The sequence below is a fragment of the Thamnophis sirtalis genome, unplaced genomic scaffold (genome assembly GCF_051295495.1).
Source record: "Thamnophis sirtalis isolate CommonGarterSnake01/CBP01778 unplaced genomic scaffold, rThaSir2_p1.2 scaffold_12, whole genome shotgun sequence".
Lineage (NCBI taxonomy): Eukaryota > Metazoa > Chordata > Lepidosauria > Squamata > Natricidae > Thamnophis > Thamnophis sirtalis.
The window spans coordinates 58,702,032-58,725,154 of NW_028261392.1; the positions used below are offsets into that span (position 1 = coordinate 58,702,032).

The 23,123-nt window shown below is 41.0% G+C and overlaps 1 protein-coding gene across 1 annotated transcript in view; it reads left to right on the forward strand.

Moving 5' to 3' along the window:
- The first annotated feature begins 424 nt into the window (after positions 1–424).
- The window catches only part of BRINP2 (BMP/retinoic acid inducible neural specific 2), a 156,829-nt gene continuing 134,130 nt past the window's right edge, over positions 425–23,123 (forward strand). Inside the window, exon 1 of the mRNA XM_087726799.1 lies at positions 425–597. The gene's annotated coding sequence lies outside the window, so the exon portion shown is untranslated. The remainder of the gene's footprint in view (positions 598–23,123) is intronic.

The window sequence follows — 23,123 nt, forward strand, 5'->3', positions numbered from 1 at the left end:
CTTACTTGGCGAGCCCCGGGCATCCACACTAGGAAGAGAGCCAGGTGCTTGGCTACCTCCGCGGCGGGGAGAGGGGAACATGTCCCCGGAGCTGGGCACCTTCTCGACTACTTGGATCGTTGCCCACGCACGGCGGCACCTGCCCGGCACTTGTAGGGTTGTGCTGAGAAGGAAGCTGCAGGTAAGGCTGGAGAGAGAAGCGCTGTTCCTTTCCCCGCTCTAATTGCCAGCCCTCCCCTCTGCGAGAGACGACGCGAGTCCCCACCCCGCTCCTCGCCCTAAGAGCTCTGTGGGAAAGCGGGCCGGGAAGGATGGTGATGGGCAGCATCCGTCCAGCGGAGCCGCATATGGCAAGCTGGAAGCCGAGCGGGCGAGGATTCCAGCTGGCGTCGTTCCAGGAAGACCATTTCTTCGACCAGCCCTCGCAAGGAACTTATCCGGGGAGGCCCTAAGGAGAGCCCGGAGGGGAGCTGGCATCCCGCTTCCAGGAGGGAGCGCACAGCAACTACCTGGCTGGTTAAGCCGAGCGGTTTCCAGGCGTCGCCTGTTCCCCCGTCCCTCGCTGCCGTCTTTCCCCGGTCCTCTGCCGTCGGGGGGGTAAGTCTCGGAAGTTCCCTTTCGCTCGCAGGCGCAGCTGAGGCTTGGGGACCCCCCTCCCCGCTTGCCAAGCCAAAGTGCCAGGCTAGGCTGCCTGCTGGGACCCGCGCGCCTGTTGCTGCCCGGTTGGGCGCGCGGGTAATGAACTGCCAAGCGCTGGCAGGCAGGGCTGGCTCGGAGGGGAGCCTCGAGGGAGGCAGGGCTGGCGAGGGATACCGGGGATCCGCGGCGCCCCCACCCTCCCTCCCTGCCTCTCCCTGGTGGGAAGTGGGCCACGTGTTGGCAGATCGACCGACGAGGCCGCCCTTAATTCGAACAATCGGTTAGCTGGAAGCCCTCTGGGGTTGGAGCCCCTTTACGGCCAAGGGAAGGCGGCGAGAGAGCGCGTGTGAGTGAGGAAGAGGGGTGTTCCGTGTAACTCCACCCTCTGCACACCTATGCCCTCCGTTCAGCGGCGTTGTCAGGGTGGAGAAGCTCCAAAAATTGGATCCGGAGGAGATCCAAAAAGAGTTCTCACGAACGATCGTAACCGTACAAACAACCGGCTACCTCCGCGTGGGCTTCATCCAGCCTGTGACTATCATGAGAACCCCTGAGCTTAGCAGATCGTGGCTAGAATACAGTGGATGGGAATTCCATTTGTCCGTAGGGATGTGGGGAGAAGTTGTTGTTAAACCGGGAGAAGTGTAGCTCAAGAGTTCCACATTCTTAGTTTGAAGGTTGAAAACCCCTCCCCGCAACTCCGATTACCTTTTCCAAATAAATCCTGTCGTGAGTTTCCCATGCTGTCTATCCACAAAATAACCAGAATCTATTCAAACAACGGATTTGGGATAGAATATCATCTTTTGTTCTCATTTAGTTTTCTCTATGGTGTTGGAGGCATATTCATTCTCTCTCTCTCTCTCTCTCTCTCTCTCTCTCTCTCTCTCTCTCTCTCTCTCTCTCTCTCTCTCTCTCTCTCTCTCTCTCTCTCTCTCTCCCTCCCTCCCTCCCTCCCTCCCTCTCCCTCCCTCCCTCTCTCCCTCTCTCCCTCTCCCTCTCCCTCTCCCTCCCTATCTCTCTCTCTCTCTCTCTCTCTCTCTCTCTCACACACACACACACACACAATTAACAATATTTGCAAAACTCTTGGATTGAGGAGAATGCTGGGTGTAATCACAATTGTTGCTGGCTACAGATCAAGGATAGTAATAGTTTCTCTATATATTATATTCATTTATATTAAATACTAAGGTGTCACATAATGGAGGCGTAGCCTATAATGTTTAATGTAATCACCCTTTTAGATGCACACTAATAAGATATTAGTTGCAAATCTAAAAAAATGTAATGTGTGGAGTGATTCCAAGTAGGTTAAGCTCAGCCTTGACCTGTTAACTAGACCTCTGCTACTGACAATTGAATTGTAGGTTGCCCCTTCCTGATTCTACCGGGGTGGATTTGAAAGGAGAATAATATACATAATGATATGCAGTTATCCATCTGTAAAGAATGTCTTCAATTAATTCATTAGGTCATTGTCAAGCATGAATGCTTATAGTGGTATTGAATGGTTATTTCCCTTCCCTTCAATTCAAGCATGCTGTTAAATAAGTACTTAATAAAACAAGAAGTAGTGAGTTATAAAAAAAAATCTTCGATGTTGTGGAAAGGAGAAGGCAAGTTCAAAATCATATAAGCCAGGATTTATTTTTGGCAGTGATCTTGACAATTTAATACTTCGTCACTGGCAGAAATTCAACAGGCATTGTTTTCTCGACATAAAAACGCAGTATTAGGAGAAAGTTTACCAGCTAAACGGCTGCACTATGCAGTTGTTAAAAGCATATGAAGACTTGATATGGAAGGAGGTAAGAAAGAAATCAGAGTTTTAAATAAATTATATTATGTGACTGTCTATATTAGGTTAGGATGTGCAGGGAGAAAGATCATATTAGGCCTGCATTTTTAGCACGGTAAAATAACTGTTAACATGAATCCTAGAAAAATATTCAAAATAACAAGTTTCCTGTGATAGGAAAGAATAAATTAGAGACATTACCCCCGGGAGAAAGAAATTGGGTGGCTTTCAGTAGGCTTTGAGTAGCTTGTTCCTCTTTTCTCCATTTGCAAGGAGATCAGATGAATTCCTTAGCTGGTTACTTCACAGAATTGTTTTATAGGTGAACACCCCAAATCATTTGAGTATTAGTAGTATGTCACTGATAAACGTATACATGAAAGCAAAATGAGATTGCTTTCAAGAAAGACAAAGAGAGATCTGTATTTCCACAGGAGTTCTGAGGATAGTATAGTAGTGTAACGTACAAAACTGGAGTCTGACGTAGATTGTATTGTATATAAATTAAATGCAGTGTTCTTGGGCTTAGTGTGTTTATGCACATTAGTCTAGTTTATTTAAAAATAACAGCCATCTTTCTCTAAATTACATAGGATTACATAGTGTAATCTTGTGTGCAGCTTTTGAGGTTATGCACTCCTTTTTCATAGGCACATATTTACTCATTCATTTATCCAGTTCAGACAATTTGATGCTCTTCCTCCTGGCTGTCTCCTTCTCCCGCCCTTGCCTTGATAAGTGCTCTCTGGTTCAGGACCAGAACCAATATGGGACAGTGCTAAAAGGGTATGTGTTGGGTACACCTTTGTTAAAAGGAAGCTCTCAGACTTACTTGGAGTAAAATGTTACCACTATGCCTTTTGTTTAATATATTGCCCATCCCATTATTAATGGCTGGAGGAGAAACAGGTGCAAAAAAAGATTAGTACACCACCAACTTGGAGAGTTGTAGGAAGAGAGGATCCTCTGTCTTCCTGAGGACAAATGGTCCTTGTGAAGATGCTTACTTTTACACCATAAAGATACAGGCTCCCTGTTCTCCTTTTGCTTCTGGCCCTCCATGTAGGAACCCACAAATATGTGTCAGAACATACTGTTGCCCCCCACTTTGAGCATCAGGCTGCCATATCAGATAAATGTAATGTCTTTTTCTCTGAGCAGTTCTCCCTAGTTCACTGGTCTGGACTTCCTTCCTTCCTTCCTTCCTTCCTTCCTTCCTTCCTTCCTTCCTTCCTTCCTTCCTTCCTCCCTCCCTCCCTCCCTCCCTCCCTCCCTCCCTCCCTCCCTCCCATCTATTCATTCACAGCAAAACTACTATCTTTCTATCGTGAATCTGTTTCAGGCGCTCCAATCATAAGAGGTGGTAAATACCTTTTTAATCAAACTGTTTGAAATAAGGATTCTGGGTTTGTCTCCCTTAAATTAAATTTAGGACTATTTTCAGACACTAACGTATAATTTTAATTTAAACTCAAAGGAAAATATGCTTTATTATTAAAGATTTAGGAAGCAGTGCATTCACTTCTCTTTGACAGATCGAGGCCTATGAATTAGTCTATCAAAGCAAGCTTTGCTGGTAGATTTTACTTATTTATTTGTTCGATGTATATATGGTCCTTACTTCAGGAACTCAGGGCTGCATACATAACACTCCCCCCTCCCCATTTTTGCTCACAAGAACAATAACTCTGTGTGGTGGGTTGTAATATGAGAGAATGACTAGCACAAATTTACCTAGTGCTTTTTCATGACTGAGGGTGAACTAAAACAGGGCCATGGGCATATTAATCCAACTATTGAACCACTATAAATAAAATAAATTATTTTATAAATAAATAAATAAATAAAACTAGCTCTGAAGATTATGAAGTCTTTCTGAATTGATACTTCTTGATACAAACACTAAATGGCTGGTGGTTTTGCTTTCAAGCAGTGAGGAATCACAGAAGGAAGTATGTGTGTGTCTAATATCTATGCAAATATATATATATATGTTGTATTTGTGCTGATAAATAAATAAAGGGAGACTAGTATAGATCTATTTCAAGCTATTTAGCTCTCATCAGCTAGCCATACCCTTACTGGGATTTGAACCTGTGCTGTATTGCATCTTAGGCAGATGTGTTAACCATTAAGCCACAAGGTTCTTCTCCTTATCAGCTGAGCCAGGGAGAAAGGTATATATTGAAAATCATATATATATATATATATATATATATATATATATATATATATATATATATATGTGTGTGTGTGTGTGTGTGTGTGTGTGTGTGTGTGTGTGTGTGTGTGTGTGTGTGTGTGTGTGTGTGTGTGTGTGTGTGTGTATTTGTGCTGATAAATAAATAAAGGGAGACTAGTATAGATCTATTTCAAGCTATTTAGCTCTCATCAGCTAGCCATACCCTTACTGGGATTTGAACCTGGGCTATATGGTATACTAGGCACACTAGGCAGAGATCTTAGCCATTAGGCCACAGGCTCTTATCCGTTTATCAGCAAAGCCAGGGTGAAAGGTATCTATTAGATTTTTACAACCCCTGGTAAGCCCCAATTATGGGAGGAAGCTAACTGCTTATATATATATATATGGGAGGAAGATCACTACTTCCATTCTCTGTCCTTCGGCTCGTCACAAGAGACCATCCAGGCAGAAACCCAATATTTTTACTGTAGCTATACCCTTACTGGGATTCGAACTGTTTTTACATATTAGGCAGCTATATTAACCTCTAAGCCACAAGCTCTCCTCCCTTATCAGCTGAGCCAGGGGAATGATTAAGTGGTATGGTCAAATATGGGACACACACACACACACACACACACACACACACACACACACACACTCAAATATGAATTGTTGAATGCACAATTATTTATAAATTACTTGCTACAGTGTCTGCTTACTTGGCTGCTGAAAAGAACACCACATGGAATCTTTGCAGTGGTTATTTCTAGCTTAGTGGACACAGAAGATAGAGGCAGCAGTAAGTGGAATAGTTCATCTCCTGAGGTATTGTGTTTTGGGGGAGAGGTTTCCTAGACCAGAGATAGGCAAACATTGTGATGGGGTGAATATCTATAGGCTTGGGTGTAGGATGAACCTCCACCATCATAGGCAAACATTGCTCTCCAGATGGGATTTGGATTTCCATCAGCCTCAGCCAGTAGAAAAGGAAGTTGGAATTGTAGTCTAAAATTTCTAAGGCAGCCAGTAGCCTACATTAATATTGAGCGCTCTAAAATACAACATGTATATATAGATCTTTTTTTTAAAAAAAGTAGAATCTATTGCCAGTGTCAACATAGCCTGCGGTTTTCAACTATGAAAAGGGTAGTCTTCATAATGATTGCACAAGGATGTCTAAAATTCAGAATCAAATCGATAATGTCAGTCCAAGGTAGTGATGGATATGATGTTTATGAGTAGTTGAACTTCTTCGACCATTCTCTTTGGATGATAGATTTGGGATGCAGCCCACTATAATGTTCATCCCTTGAATTGAAGCAGCACAAGAAAAGTCTCATTAATGACCTGGAACTTATGCAGGAAATCCTTCTGGCAGACTTTGTGCTCTCAATAAAAAATAGCCCCAGAAAAAAATGGATGGGGACAAAGAAGATAATTGAAACATTGGCTTGCACGCCTTGCTATTATTATTCTATTCCAACTTCCTTCAGTATTAATTATGCACAACATGGATTTGGATCTTTTGTTTCATAGCGATGAGATAAAATAGTAGAAGTAAATTCATTGGTAAATTTTGTTTGAAATCATTTCCATTATATTTGTTTTGAATCTCTTTAACAATTTTGTAGCAAAAAATAATGTGGGACAGTAGCAATGAATGGGATTGAAAATTGGAGACCTTAGAACAGAGATGTTTCAATGACACCTCCTCTGCTGTGTTTTGAGTTGCGTGCCAGAGTCTAAACTTGATTAATTAATTAAATTTAGATGCTGCCTGACACCAGGTGACGCTGTGCAATTTACATTTTAAAAGGGAAGAGCAATAAAGCAAAGATGAAAAATTTAGCACATTTGTAAGGAGAAAACACAACACGCTTTAAGAAATTGTGGTTAGGGCCAGAACAAAACCTATATTTAATTTGACTTCTGCACAAATTTAATTAAATTGCATATAATTAAAAATCATGTATTTAACACTTTTCCATCTGTCAGATTAACAATGCTTGCTTGGGAACAAGTTTGGGAAGTCACATGTGGGCTACAACCAAGGCTTACATTTGGTACTATATCTATATCTATATATCTATATATCTATATATCTATATATCTATATATCTATATATCTATATATCTATATATCTATATATCTATATATCTATATATCTATATATCTATATATCTATATATCTATATATCTATATGTCTATGTCTATGTCTATGTCTATGTCTATGTCTATGTCTATGTCTATATCTATATCTATATCTATATCTATATCATCTACCTACCTACCTACTTCTCTCTCACTCTATCTCTATCTCTCTATCTCTATCTCTATCTCTATCTCTATCTCTATCTCTATCTCTATCTCTATCTCTCACTCTATCTCTCTATCTCTCTATCTCTATCTCTATCTCTATCTCTATCTCTATCTCTATCTCTATCTCTATCTCTATCTCTATCTCTATCTCTATCTCTATCTCTATCTCTATCTGTATCATCTCTATATCTATCTATCTATCTATCTATCTATCTATCTATCTATCTATCTATAATATCTATCTCTATCTCTATCTCTATCTCTATCTCTATCTCTATCTCTATCTCTATCTCTATCTCTATCTCTATCTCTATCTCTATCTCTATCTCTATCTCTATCTCTATCTGTATCATCTCTATATCTATCTATCTATCTATCTATCTATCTATCTATAATATCTATCTCTATCTCTATCTCTATCTCTATCATCTCTCTCTCTCTCTCTGTCTATCTATCTATCTATCTATCTATCTATCTATCTATCTATCTATCTATCTCTATCTCTCTATCTCTCTATCTCTCTATCTCTCTATCTCTCTATCTCTCTATCATCTCTCTCTCTCTCTCTCTCTCTCTCTATCTATCTATCTATCTATCTATCTATATCTCTATCTCTATCTCTATCTCTATCTCTATCTATATCTACATCTGTTCTGACCCCCCTTGTCCCACACCAACACACACTCCGAGCCAAAGATACATTATGGCATTTAATTAACAGACAGACAGGTCCTTGGCAGCAAACCAGCGCAGACAAGCTTGGGCAGCAATCCAGCACAGATAAGGCTTGGCAGCAATCCAGCCTGCCAAGCTCACAATAATGTTCTCTGACATTAATTCCTGTGTTGACTTCTGCAAGAGGGGCGTGTGCACAAGTAGTCCTTTTATAGTCTGGAGAGGAGCCTAATGACTACCAGCTGAGTACAATTACCTCCTGTACTTGCGCAACTGCTCCTGAGGCCTATTAGCTCTTCGGTGCCGAGCAACCAGGAACAACTCATTGCTGGTGTCTGGATCACTCTCCCTTGTCTCTTCCCCACTGGTCCAAGGCTCAGGCGCCTCCTGGTGGCCAACCAGCCTCTCTGCACCCTGCTTGGAGTCAGAACCCTGTCCAGGGTCCTCCACATCCTCCAGAGCCAACTCATAGGGCCCCTATAAATAAATAAATACAAATACAAATACTGTCGGAGTCTGGTGGCAGCTCCAATGGCTCCTGCTGGGCCACAACAATATCTATATCTATATCTATATCATCTATATCTATATCATCTATATCTATATCATCTATATCTATATCTATATCTATATCTATATCTATATCTATATCTATATCTATATCTATATCTATATCTATATCTATATCTATATCTATATCTATATCTATATCTATATCTATATCTATATCTATATCTATATCTATATCTATATCTATATCATCTATATCTATATCTATATCTATATCTATATCTATATCTATATCTATATCTATATCTATATCTATATCTATATCTATATCTATATCTATATCATCTATATCTATATCATCTATATCTAAATCTATATCTAAATCTATATCTATATCTATATCTATATCTATATCTATATCTATATCTATATCTATATCTATATCTATATCTATATCTATATCTATATCTATATCTATATCTATATCTATATCTATATCTATATCTATATCTATATCTATATCTATATCTATATCCTTCTATATTTCTATATTTCTATATTTCTATATTTCTATATCTGTCTGTTTCTGTGTTTGTGTATTGTATGTGCTTTGTGTATATTTTTATTTGTTTCTGTGTGGGCTAAAGGCTTCATTGTAAAAAAAAGGATTAAATTACTGGGGATTCAATTTTGATTTGGCTTCTATATTTGAACCATAATTTTATTACAGAAGACACATCAAAAATGTTTCTATTATTTGTTAAACAACATTCATGCTCCATACGCATCACTGCCATATCCCAATTTACATTCTCTTTTGTCATCAAGCTAAATGTACTTTGCCCCCAGATTTATTTCATTGTTCATAATAATTGATACTGAGTTGACTCAAAGAATCAATGTTTCTGATAAATTATAAGGTGGATCCACATAACATGCCAGGTTAAAATAAGTTGCTAATTTATGTTTCAGTCTGCTGGATAAACCAAGGCAACGGGGTTGGTTCTGTTTTTAGTATTTCAGTTAACTGGGGTTGTGATGTGAACACACCTCCACCGAATCCCTGTGTGATTTCTTTGGCTTTCTCTGAATGGTATTAATCTCCAGATCTCTTACAAAAGAAGCAGATAGGGTGTTAGGCCTGGACTTCAAAAGCTTTGCCTTAAATCTACTCATTGCTGGAATCCATGTCATCTCTCAGCTCAACCTGCCCTGTAAGGCTGTGGTAAGGATTAGAAAAGGAGATGTGGATCCTACAGTAAATACAAACGTCTTTCTGGAAACAATCACAAACACAATGAATAGTGATAACTGGTAACTGGGAATGTCCTAAAGAGGATTGGTTAAATGCAGCACGTAAACCTGTGCAATGCCAGCAACATTCCTGTTATTCTTCTGGCAATGATCAGTTCAGAACAGGGACATGCAGTCAGGGGAGGCAGGAGAGGCAGAGCCTCACCACTGTCATCATGAAAAGAAAAAAAATGTAAAAGGAAAAAGGCGAGAGCTGAGGTCAGGCTGAGCTAGTTGCTCCCAGAGTCACCAGGGATGACTCTGCTTAGTGCTTAACTGTTTAAAAAAGCCTCTTAAAAAGCGCCCTCTACAGGAGGCACAGGAGAACGACGTGCCTCATCTAGTCTGGTGTTTTATGATCACTCGAGCAGAGTGAAGCAAGGGTTAAAAGCCGAAAAATTCCTAACGTAGATGAGGCACAGTTACAATTGGCAGCTCCAATGGCTCCTGCTGAGCCACAACACTTAATTATACCATGTATATGCATTATATACCTTTGTGTTTTTTTTATTTGTGCTGATAAATAAATAAAGGGAGACTAGTATAGATCTATTTCAAGCTATTTAGCTCTCATCAGCTAGCCATACCCTTACTGGGATTTGAACCTGAGCTATATTACATACTAGGCAGACATCTTAGTCATTAGGCCACAGGCTCTTATCCGTTATCAGCGAAGCCAGGGTGAAAGGTATCTATTAGATTTTTACAACCCCTGGTAAGCCCCAATTATGGGAGGAAGCTAACTGCTTCCATCATCTGTCAATCGGCTCGTCACAAGAGTCCATCACGACAGAAACCCAATATTTTTACTGTTGCCTTTGTTATATTTGTGTTTTTTTTATTTATGCTGATAAATAAATAAAGGGAGACTAGTATAGATCTATTTCAAGCTATTTAGCTCTCATCAGCTAGCCATACCCTTACTGGGATTTGAACCTGGGCTACATTACATACTAGGCAGACATCTTAGCCATTAGGCCACAGGCTCTTATCCGTTATCAGCGAAGCCAGGGTGAAAGGTATCTATTAGATTTTTACAACCCCTGGTAAGCCCCAATTATGGGAGGAAGCTAACTGCTTCCATATACCTTTATATATCTAAAGCTAATCCAAGAGTGTTGCCTAAAACCTCAAAGATTCCTCTTTTCTATTATTTTTTCCCCTTTAACAGTGAAGGCATCTCCCAATGACATATATAAGAAATGTATACAAAATTATAAATATGTGCTTTTTTATGTACAACCATTACGAGGATACTTGGAACTGTGTTTTTCACAGTGGCTTGTCTGCAAGTGTTTAGAAAAGGGAAATAATTAGTTCTGCTAATTATTTACAGTTCTGCTGTTAAAAAAAAATCACTAGCTCACTTGTGCATATCAAGCTTTGTTGTATTAAACTCAGAACAATAAATCAGATGATTCCCTCCCTAATCAGTTAGAAAACATGGCTGGACAATTCGCTCATTCTTATAATATGTAAACTATCCAGACTGTTTTCTGTGGGATTTGATTAGGCTGAATCCTTCCCTCTGGCTCCACTCCATAACTCAGTTCTTCAAGGTAAAGTGGGAACAATATTATAAAGAGTTCGACTGCAGAGTTAGTATCCCTCTAATCTTTCATGTGGGTCTGGATAAATACATGACTAGGCTAGTTAGCAGTCTACATAGGGGATAACTTTTTCCCGGCTCTTGAACATTGTAGTGAGCTACTTTAATGTAAAGTCTGGCTGGTGGGAGGTCAGGCGAGGCCCTGAGCTCCATATATACACACACACCAGTGTTGGTTTCTTGTTTGTGTGCTGCAGCTCTCAACCTCCTGGGCCTTCACAAGTGTTTGGTTGGATCCTTTGTGAATACGTGGTACTTCCTATGTGGGTACTAGAGGGAGATTAGATGACGCAGGAAGACAGATTATTTTGTCCCCTGACAATGAATTGTAAACATCTTATTTTGAAGACATGGAGGGGTTTTTTCTTTGAAAGCTGTTGTTAGAGAATGCCAGTTTATTTGAGTTATCACTACTTAAGATTCACTAGGAAAATGGAAGGATGTTTGAGGACATCACTCCATGGCCAGGGGTCAGCAATGGAGAAGAGAGGGATTTTTTTCCCCAAAGGGCAAGGGAGAATTGATTCTTGCTCTTAACGCAGTAGAATTACAAGAGCAGATGTCACAGAAAGGAAATAGGCATTAAAAACACAGATTGGACCTTCTGCAGAGTGGAAGGACTCATAGACGCAGTGAAGTCATCTGACTTGCAAGTCTAAAAGTTCATTACAGGATTTGCCCAGGGCCATGTAATCCACTTCATGAATGCTTGAGTCTTTGCTGCCGTTGTCTATTGCCACTTTCTGTTCATTGCACCACATTGCCTTCTCCAATTCGTTCTGTTTATAGAATTATGGGAAATATTTTTAGTACAATTACAAAGATGCTTCATTTCAACAGAGCATATCCGGATTTGGAATAGACTTTAAATTCCATGTCTATTCTGAAAACTGGCTACAGCTGCTTTAAGAACACATAAGAATAACTGCATATGCTATGTTTTTGTGCATTAGCTATATTCTGTTTTAAGAATGAATAAGGATGACTCTGTACTCAGATATTGTGTCACCAGTATTCCTGATCACATAAGATTCACCCACAATCTTCCAAAGAAGATTGATAACCATTGGCAATTCCCCTAACAAGACAATTTTAACTATCATGAATGTTGAGGCACCATTCTCCAATATCCATTAAAATATGGATTTCTAGTAATCAAGAATATAATCCTTGGCCATAAAGCACACCTTCCCACCAGCCAGTAATACTTCATATTCATCCATAACCACATCAGCAATAACAAAGATGAAAATTGGTGGCACATCTATAGGAATATGCCTGGCTCAACAACACACCAACTTTTTCATGGCTGATTTAGAAAAAAATGTCAGCGTTCTAAGTATCATGTAGAATTAAATCAGAGTCCAAGGCAAAACAATCCTTAAAGTTCCAATTTAATAAAGCAGACATCTTAGCACATCTGTGTTAATCCCAATTCTGGAAATGACATCAGAATCCCACCCAGTTAAAAGTTCATGATCTTGTCCCCACACCCACAATCCATCACATGGTCCAATCTTCTTCTTCCACGCTGGCGTCTCCACCCAGCTGCTTCTGGTCAGGTGTAAAAGTGCGGAGACAAAAGATGACCCTGGTCTTCTAGAAAAGAATGATAACAATACATTCCACAATCCTACTCCTGTCTATTCCCCCCTCCCATCAACTATACTAATGAAACAGCATAATGAAATAAGAGAAAGTGTGGCAGGCCAAAATTCTAAAAGGAATATAATTGCAGGACTGACACCTTACACATTAGCTACTTCTTTTGCTAGACCCATTACCCATTAATGACATTTTCATCATCTGGACCCATGGGAAAGAATCTCTCAACAAATCCCATCATGATGTCAACAATTTCCACTTCACCATCAATTACGAAACTAAACAATAGATATAAAAATTACATTATACAGGACAAGTACACATTCCCATGCCTATTTACATGCTTACAGATTCCATTCAGAACACACTACCAAATCTCTCATCTGTCGCCAACTTTACACTTCAACCATATTTGTTCTAACTAAGGTGACAGAGAGGCTCAACTGATGGAGTTAAACCAGGCACTAAACTACACATCCAGTAGATCAATAGACAAATCAATAGATCCAGATCAATTTTCAAGGAGGACCTGTTAAAGGACAGAGACGGAGAAAGAACACCATTGGTTGTCATTTACACCAGACAATTCATTTCACCCAAATGCATTATTAATAAGTTATAGTCTACAATGACACGGCACTTTCTCAGGCCCTGGGAAGCAGGCCCAAACTTGCATATGGACAACTACTCAACCTGAAAGAAATTCTCACAAGCAACAAGAAACAACAGATCAATGATGCGAAAATGAGAACAAGAGCTTGCAACAAAACCAGACATTTATTTTCCTCCACATTTATACCAGCAGAACTATGACATGCCCCAATAAGTGCACACCCAAATTAAATATGTCTTCATTTACTTTTACTCTTTAATCATCTGCCACAGTGGTGGGTTTCAAAAATTGTTCGAACCTACTCTGTGGGTGTGGCCTCCTTTGTGGGAGTGGCTTGCTGCCCATGTGACCGGATGGGAGTGGCTTGCCGCCCATGTGACCAGATGGGAGTGGCTTGCCGCCCATGTGACCGGATATGAAGATGCCGACGACACTTGTCAGAACCACCTTAAATTACCTCACACACAGCACTGGCATGCATAAGAATACGATGTAAACTTCTTTTTTAAAAGGCATCTTTGGTTTGCATTAAAACAACTTCAACACACGGAATGTTCTGATTGTACCACAAACGCAGTAGTCCTCCTTACCTTTCACAGAGGCACTGAGTTTTATAAATATGAGCATGATAGTGTAGAATAATCATATCCAAAGACCAGTGGTGGGTTTCAAAATTTTTTGGAACCTCTTCTGCAGGTGTGGCCTGCTTTCCGGGTCCACTAGTGGAACCTCTTCTAACCGGTTCGGTAGATTTGACGAACCGGTTCCACCGAATAGGTGCGAACTGGTAGGAACCCACCTCTGATCTGCCTGTAATGCTCCCCTAGATTCTAGGTAGGATAAGCAGGTCAAAGTTTGTGCGAAACAACAAAGTAACATTAAAGCATCTTTCTCTTCTAGGACACTCCATTACCTGAGCTGAGGTGGCACAGTGGTTAAATGCAGCACTGCAGGCTACTTCAGCTGACTGCAGTTCTGCAGTTCGGCTGTTCAAATCTCACCGGCTCAGGGTTGACTCAGCCTTCCATCCTTCCGAGGTGGGTAAAATGAGGACCCGGATTGTTGTTGGGGGCAATATGCTGACTCTGTAAACCACTTAGAGAGGGCTGAAAGCCCTATGAAGCGGTATATAAGTCGAACTGCTATTGCTATTGCTATTGCTACCTTAAAGCAGCCATCTTGAGGAAAAATAAACTTTCCTAGTACAATTGAATGAGAACTTGTTGAACTCGCATAGATCAAAAGATTTTAGGCTGAAGGTCTCAAAAAGCACATTTAACACATTACCACTATTCATTGATAAAAAAATACTTCTAATTTGCCTCACCTAATACCTGCAAATCCACCTTGTCTTCTTTTTCCCCCTCTTCTTTGCCCCACTAACTCAATGCAAGTTAAATCCTATATTAATCTGGCCACTCCACTGCATTTCACAAAGTGGGCTGTAATTCACAAAAGCTTATTATACCTTTTAATAAAATCTGTTAGTTCTGAATAGATGTTATCAGGTTTCTCCTTATTTTTGCTTCGGAGAAAGGCACCCTGTAACCACAAGAAAAGGATATGCGTCCCCTGAAGCCACAAGCCTTGTGTTATGATCCCAACATTCTTATAAGCTTAAGGAGTCAAAAAAATAAAATAAATCCATAGACAAGATCAAGTTGTTGTATTATGACATTGCTTTTGTTAGCCAGCAGGGGTCAGTCTCTTCTCTCAGTCTGTGTTCTCCTGTTGTTTCTGGACTTATTGGAAATCTGAAGTCAGTGGAGAGGCTATTCCAATAATTTCTTATCTTTAGGCCAAAAGCAGCTTGCTATTAATTGGCCCCCTTTTTGCCTTCTGCCCAGTTTCTTAAGGGAAGCCTGAAACTTGTTAAGTGTCTCAAGAACAAGTTTCCTGCCAAGTTTTTCCCCCCCACTAAAAACAGCAACTTTAATAAGAAGAACAAGGACTTACATCACACTTTACAACATTGTACATAGACCATATTATATCGGATTGCCATCTTTATGATAATCCTAGATGAAAATGTTGTACTCTTTAGTTTAAAGAGATAGAGAAGGTTATATGGGTTGCCAAAGATGAGCCATAGACTGCGACAGCTGTCTTCATTCATAAGTCAATTTCCTCGTCAATTACATTTTACCCTTTTTTCATTTCCCAGATTCACTGCTGCAGCCAACTTCTAGTTCAAGGCTCAGCTGTACATCAAGGCCATTTCAATCACTCATTGTTTGGAACAGAACCTTCTTAGGAGGCCTCTCCCTTTACTCTCCTCAATGGCTTTTCTTTTCTTTTTGTTCCTAGTCGGCTGCAAAAACAAAGCCAGGGAAAAAAATCCCGAAGAAATTAATCAGCTGCAAAAATGGAAATGTTTAGCTGGAGGAGCAGCATACAAACTGACTGGCATTTGCTTACTTCAGTGGTGGGTTTCAAAAATTGTTCGAACCTACTCTGTGGGTGTGGCCTCCTTTGTGGGAGTGGCTTGCCGCCCATGTGACCAGATGGGAGTGGCTTGCCGCCCATGTGACCGGATATGAAGATGCCGACGACACTTGTCAGAACCACCTTAAATTACCTCACACACAGCACTGGCGTGCATAAGAATATGATGTAAACTTGTTTTTAAAAAGGCATCTTTGGTTTGCGTTAAAACAACTTCAACTCACGCAATGTTCTGATTGCACCACAAACGCAGTAGTCATCCTTACCTTTCACAGAGGCACTGAGTTTTATAAATATGACCATGATAGTGCAGAATAATCATATCCAAGGACCAGTGGTGGGTTTCAAAAAGGTTTGGAGCCTCTTCTGTAGGTGTGGCCTGCTTTCCGGGTCCACTGGTGGAACCTCTTCTAACCGGTTCTGCAGATTTGATGAACCGGTTCTACCGAATAGGTGCAAACTGGTAGGAACCCACCTCTGGCTTACTTCCACTCCCCACCTCCCCATGCCCTCCAAAGACATAAACAAGGGGTTCATCATCACTATAGCTTGGTAGATTTGACCAAAGCAATCATGGGCCATTATAGTTACAGAGCGGATTACTTGTGGTGTTAAGCCTGTAGATCATCTTTCCATAGGGAGCCATCATTCCTACATGGATATTGAGCTGTGCTTGGAGAAAACAATGTTTTCATTGTCTTGACAATAGCCCTTCTTGTGCCTGCCAATTTTCCTGATGAAGATCCAGATGCGTTATTACAGAAACAAAATAGGGGCAATATGAGTAATGTCCCCCTAGGTAGGGCAGGGAAACAAACTGAACTCCATAAGTTATGATATATCCAAACAGGATTACATAGAATTGTTAGTTTCATTGCTCAGAGTTTTAGTGAGGGCAACATGCCAGGCTGGCTTGACATGAATGTGGCATCAAAGACGCAATGTATCAATTGTAATGGAAGAGAAAATTAGAGATATATGGTATTTGACAGCTGCAGCCACCAGCAGGCTTTTTGCGCAAGGCTCTCAGAAGAGGACTATCTGAAAGCTTGGCATCTGAGTAGCAGTACAGTTAAATGTGATAATTAATCCATATTTGCCTCAATGTTCAATGCAGGATTGAAGGGTGGGGAGAGAGTGGGGGAGAAAAAGAGAGAGAGAGGGGGAAACCTTGATATAGAATAGTGTTCTGACCCCCTGCTCAGTCCAGTAATGAATGCCGAGACAAGCTTAACTGGCATGTCCTTTAATAGCAAGACACCAAGACCTCGGTGGCTGAAAGCCAAGCAGAACAAACAGATAAGGACCTTGGCAGCAACTCAGACAAATTCAGGCAGCAATAAACACAGATAAGGCTTGGCAGCAATCCAGTCTGCCAAGCTCACAGTAATGTCCTCCGACATTCAATCCTGCGTTGACTTCTGCAAAGAGGGGCGTGTGCACAAGTAGCTTTTTATAGTCTGGAAAGGAGCCTAATGACTACCAGCTGAATGCAATCACCTCCTGTAATTGTGTAATTGTTCCTGATGTCTAGTAGCTCTTCGATGGCGTGCATCCAGGAACAACTCACTACTGGCCTCCAGCTCATTCTCCCTTGTCTCCTCCCCACTGGTCCAAGGCTCAGGTGCCTCCTGGTGGCCAACCAGCCTCTCTGCGTCCTGCTCGGAGTCAGAACCCTGTCCAGGGTCCTCCACATCCTCCAGAGCCGACTCAGAGGGCCCCTTGCTGTCGGAGTCTGGTGGCAGCTCCAACGGCACCTGCTGGGCTACAACAGAATAGATATTACACACTGGATATACAAGTTATTGGTTACCAATATAAAGATAGAAAATAGTCTTTTAGTGAAATTTCAGCAGTATGCCAATGGAATTGATCTACAGATATGACTGATAACTGAGAAAGAATGACAAGATGCAATAGAAAGAATCTTTTGAAATCTATGTGATGAAAGGTATATGATTGTGGGTGGCAATATAGGGAGATCATGTTCCCCTCCAAAGAACTCAAACTGGTCACATTGCCTGCATTGACGGTACGAGCCGAGGTGGCGCAGTGGTTAAATGCAGCACTGCAGGCTACTTCAGCTGACTGAAGTTCTGCAGTTCGGCTGTTCAAATCTCACCAGCTCAGGGTTGACTCAGCCTTCCATCCTTCCGAGGTGGGTAAAATGAGGACCCGGATTGTTGTTGGGGGCAATATGCTGACTCTGTAAACCACTTAGAGAGGGCTGAAAGCCCTATGAAGCGGTATATAAGTCTAACTGCTATTGCTATTGCTATTCCTTAATTATTGGGCCAATGAGATCCCAGCTGAGCAAGACCTGGTTTCATAATTCCTAAATCCAAATTTTCTAACCTTCAGTCAATTAACAGTTCCCGGAGCGAAAGTACTTCCTTGGGTGATGATATATATGAAATGTACCCGACAATAAAAAGAGTTTAGCCAGCAATTCAATTTAGGGAGATGGAGAAGGCTATTATAATCTACTGGAGAGACCAAAAATAAATAAAAAGACAATGAGGAAAAAAGGAATTGGTGAACTCTCTACAGATCTTAGAATTACAGGCTTGCAATTCGGGGTTCCGAGGAAGTGGAGCATGCTATATTTCATCCTTGCAGTGTTTAACTGCATGTGGTTAAGAGGGTCATTAGTTGATGTTGCAGGCCAATTTTCTTCAACATAGGAAAATGCTGGGAACAGATGGAACGAAAAAGAGAAGCATCATCTACCGATTCGGGGGGAGGAAATGGTTACAACTGGACAGAGTGTTAATTTATAAGATGGGCAGAATGCCCTTTCCCTGTTCAACTGGTACTTTCTCTGTATTAGAGGTAACTTGGTCAATTTTCATAGGGAAATAAAGTGCTATCTACATACTTTTCAGTCTCTCTGTTGGCACTGGGGGGGGGGAGTTCCTTGTACTGGGGCCTGGTATACTGAAGCTTGTTCATAACGAAAGCTCCTTGGAATAGGGAAATGTTTTTCTGTCATTCTGTAAATTCTGTAAAATACTGTAAATACCAGAGATATTGATGTTAGCAATAGCAATAGCAGTTAGACTTATATACTGCTTCATAGGGCTTTCAGCCCTCTCTAAGCGGTTTACAGAGTCAGCATATCGCCCCCAACAATCCGGGTCCTCATTTCACCCACCTCGGAAGGATGGAAGGCTGAGTCAACCTTGAGCGGGTGAGATTAGAACCGCTGAACTGCAGATAACAGTCAGCTGAAGTGGCCTGCAGTACTGCACCCTAACCACTGCGCCACCTCGGCTATTGCTTCTATCTACCTGATTCAATGCTATGTTAATAACCAGTGCTGGTGGACTGGGCATTCTTAACTGGGGCTTTAAAAGCATCACCTGGAAGTGGTTTAGAAGTGGGGAACTTTATTAAGTTTCTGTTTCAAGATAACCATAAACAGTTCCGTTGAGGCTGCCAATGTGTTCTAGATGAACAACCTTTCTCAGGAACTGTGTTTGAAAGTATCTCAACTGATCCCTCATATATCACAGATTCAAATCCAATAATTTCTTCAAATGATTGAAAATAGTTTGGTGTACGTCTTGGGCAAAGTGGGTGACATATAAGGCTCCATATATTTCCAGAGCATAGCTCCTGGTATTCCTTATCATGGGACTTATTGGTGAGGGCTGGTGAAGTTCAAGACAAGAGCCGAGGTGGCGCAGTGGTTAGGGTGCCGTACTGCAGCCCACTTCAGCTGACTGTTATCTGCAGTTCAGCGGTTCTAATCTCACCGGCTCAAGGTTGACTCAGCCTTCCATCCTTCCGAGGTGGGTGAAATGAGGACCCAGATTGTGGGGGTGATATGCTGACTCTGTAAACCGCTTAGAGAGGGCTGAAAGCCCTATGAAGCGGTATATAAGTCTAACTGCTATTGCTATTGCTATTGCTAGTTCAGCAATAGCTGGAGAACCATGTTACTTATCTTAACTTTTTAAAAAGAAATTGTTTGACCTTTCCTTATTCCACTAGGGGTCTTCAAAGAAATGTTCTCCACAATAATGTTGTTTGTAATTTGTGGGTCCACAAACCACTATGATGCTTTCACTATAGGGAAGGTTGGCTAACCTAATTACAAGATTCTGTTTAGAAAAAAAAAATCAGAAATATTTGAAGGCTCTGACTTCCCTGGGGAGATTTACTGTAGCAGAGTATTGCCTGGATTCCCCACTATTAAGGCATTAGCTAATTGTTAGAGTGATTAGCCTGGATTTTTTTTGTCAAGCTACATACATTTCTTCCATCATCTTTTACAGTCAATTAAGAACACTTTAACCAGGGGCCAAACACCTTGTTGGATATGCAATGGTCTGGAAAGCCACAGAAGAAGTACAATATGTGCCATTAACTTTATTGCTGCAAGGTGAATTAATAGCAGCTCACCAAACAGCTTTCATTCTTGAGTATTGGCACAATAGTTGTGCTCCTTAAGACAAGAAAGCTCCTGCTTCTTGACTCTCATTTTTCAACCCACATCTGGAATGGGCGAATTTCCAATCCATTAAATAGGTCACACCTGTCCAAAATGGTACAGGATAAGATGATTTTTGCTATTTCTCTTGGCTAATTTCCTCCACTTTTATGGTGGTAACTTGTTAACTAACATAGTTGCTTTGTATTTTAATTTGACTTATTTTCTTTTCTAACAAAGGATGTTCAGGCTTGTTATAACCTGGAATGTAGGAATACATTCTTTTAACATTCTTAAACTGAAAAGATAAACTAGCTGGAGAGATAAGAAAAAGTTTGTTAGTCTAAATTGGGGTCTGGTTTGTCTCTTTTGTGAATTCCAAACAACCTTTTTTCCTTACAATTGATGCCCCATCTGACATCAGCCCTCCTTTTAATGAACATGTGTGATATTAGGGGATTCAAATATGTAATGTATTTGACTACATGTAACTGATTTCCTATGCAAAGGGGAGGTTATTTCTATCCTGTGCAGTCTTTCTTCTTGCATTTTATTTGTTGTGTTAACTATAGAAAGGAATTTTTCATAGGGAGATCTCACTTTCTCAGGATAGCCTAATAAACTGCTTTTAAATTATCTTCTGACTCAATTGCTTATTGGGAAGGTAAACCAAGGCAGAACCTAGGGCCAGATTTGGCTATCACCGCAGATCCAGAATATATAGCAGTAGACTTATATACCGCTTCATAGGCCTTTCAGGCCTCTCTAAGCGGTTTACAGAGAGTCAGCATATTGCCCCCAACAATCTGGGTCCTCATTTTACCCACCTCGGAAGGATGGAAGGCTGAGTCAACCCTGAGCCGGTGAGATTTGAACCGCTGAACTGCTGATCTAGCAGTAGCCTGCAGTGCTGCATTTAACCACTGCGCCACCTTGGCTCAGAATATTACAAAATACATGTTTTCCTAGTTTTTTCTAATTAATTTTAACTATCCAAATAAGTTTCGGAGAAACTGACTTGCTCTAGCAAAGCAAAACTTTTTACAAAAGTCCAGATTTTCTGCATAGGTTATTTATATATAGCATTTAGAAATAAAAATGATAATTCTTAGCCTTATTAATGCAAAGCCTTTGCCAAGAAAGGGAAACTCCTGTAACTCAGATATATTATGAAATGTAAACTTGCAAGCCTTTGCTTAGTTTGATAAATTGTACTTGCTGCAGCTAATCCCAAGGAAAGGCAGTGCTGAATCACAGATCGCTGAGGTTTACTTACCTAACCTTAGAATCGGAACCCTTCTATTTATAGATTAGCCTTTCTCGAATTGGTGTATTCCAGATATATTGAGACTAAAAGTTTCCACATTTACAATTACTGCAGCTAAAATATCTGGAGTTATCTGTAAAGGACAAAGGGTGTGGTATACAGTCAGTGGTGGGTTTCAAAAATTGTTCGAACCTACTCTGTGGGTGTGGCCTCCTTCGTGGGAGTGGCTTGCCGCCCATGTGACCGGATGGGAGTGGCTTGCCGCCCATGTGAACGGATATGAAGATTCCGACGACATTTGTCAGAACCACCTTAAATTACCTCACACACAGCACTGGCATGCATAAGAATAGGATGTAAACTTGTTTTTTAAAAGGCATCTTTGGTTTGCGTTAAAACAACTTCAGCACACGCAATGTTCTGATTGCACCACAAACACAGTAGTCATCCTTACCTTTCACAGAGGCACTGAGTTTTATAAATATGAGCATGATAGTGTAGAATAATCATATCCAAGGACCAGTGGTGGGTTTCAAAAAACTTTGGAACCTCTTCTGTAGGTGTGGCCTGCTTTCCGGGTCCACTGGTGGAACCTCTTCTAACCGGTTCGGTAGATTTGACGAACTGGTTCTACCGAATAGGTGCAAACTGGTAGGAACCCACCTCTGTATACAGTCCTGCAGCTACTATATTACATCATCATTCAGGAGGGGTTAAAGTAAATCTCTGTTTAAAGCCCTCTGCCTCCCCCCCCCCGCCCTATGTAATTTTGTGTAGCCTAAGAGTATAGTGCTTGCTACGGGCAATCATGGAAACAAACAACTTGCCTTGATATTGGCCTGCGTTACAGTTGCCAAGGCAGCTTTAAGTGAATCCCAAGGTTGTTGAGACAAATCCATTGTCAAAGGTTGCCATACATTTAAATAAAACTATACAAAAATAAGGCAGGAGTGCATTCTTGGGAGTTGATTCAACATTTTGAACCTAATGCAGCTCCTTTTATTTCTGGTGTCGAGATACTGAATTGAAAGCTCAGTGATACCAGGTAGGACCAAACAGGCAGCACAATGAGAAAAACATATTCTACTTTATCGCAAAGCTGTCAGAATCTTGCAAGTTTAAAAGTACAGTTCTCCTAACCTCACTTTTCAGGCTGATAACTTAGAGAGGGTCCCACCTGAGCCTCTTGCTCTGCCCACTGAGCCGAGGTGGCGCAGTGGTTAGAGTGCAGTACTGCAGGCCACTTCAGCTGACTGTTAGCTGCAGTTCAGCGGTTCTAATCTCACCGGCTCAAGGTTGACTCAGCCTTCCATCCTTCCGAGGTGGGTAAAATGAGGACCCAGACTGTGGGGCCGATATGCTAACTTTGTAAACCGCTTAGAGAGGGTTGAAAGCCCTATGAAGTGGTATATAAGTCTAACTGCTATTGCTATTGCTACTATGCAGTTCTGGCTATGTCCTTGCTTATCTGACCATATCCTCTCTCTTCCCCTGGTTTCCCAGGGTCACTCCCACATACCATTATATCTGTGAGACCCACATGTCAAGTCTGATTGCCAGTCATCAGTCTCTAATTTTATTTTATTTTTCCTTTCTCATTCCATGGCAGCAGGCAGTCTTCATTTCATTTATTTGGCTGACAGTGCAGGGTCTGATGTTGAGCAATAGCCATCTATAGCTAGGATTTGATTAGCATCTGCCTCAGTGGTGGGTTTCAAAAAT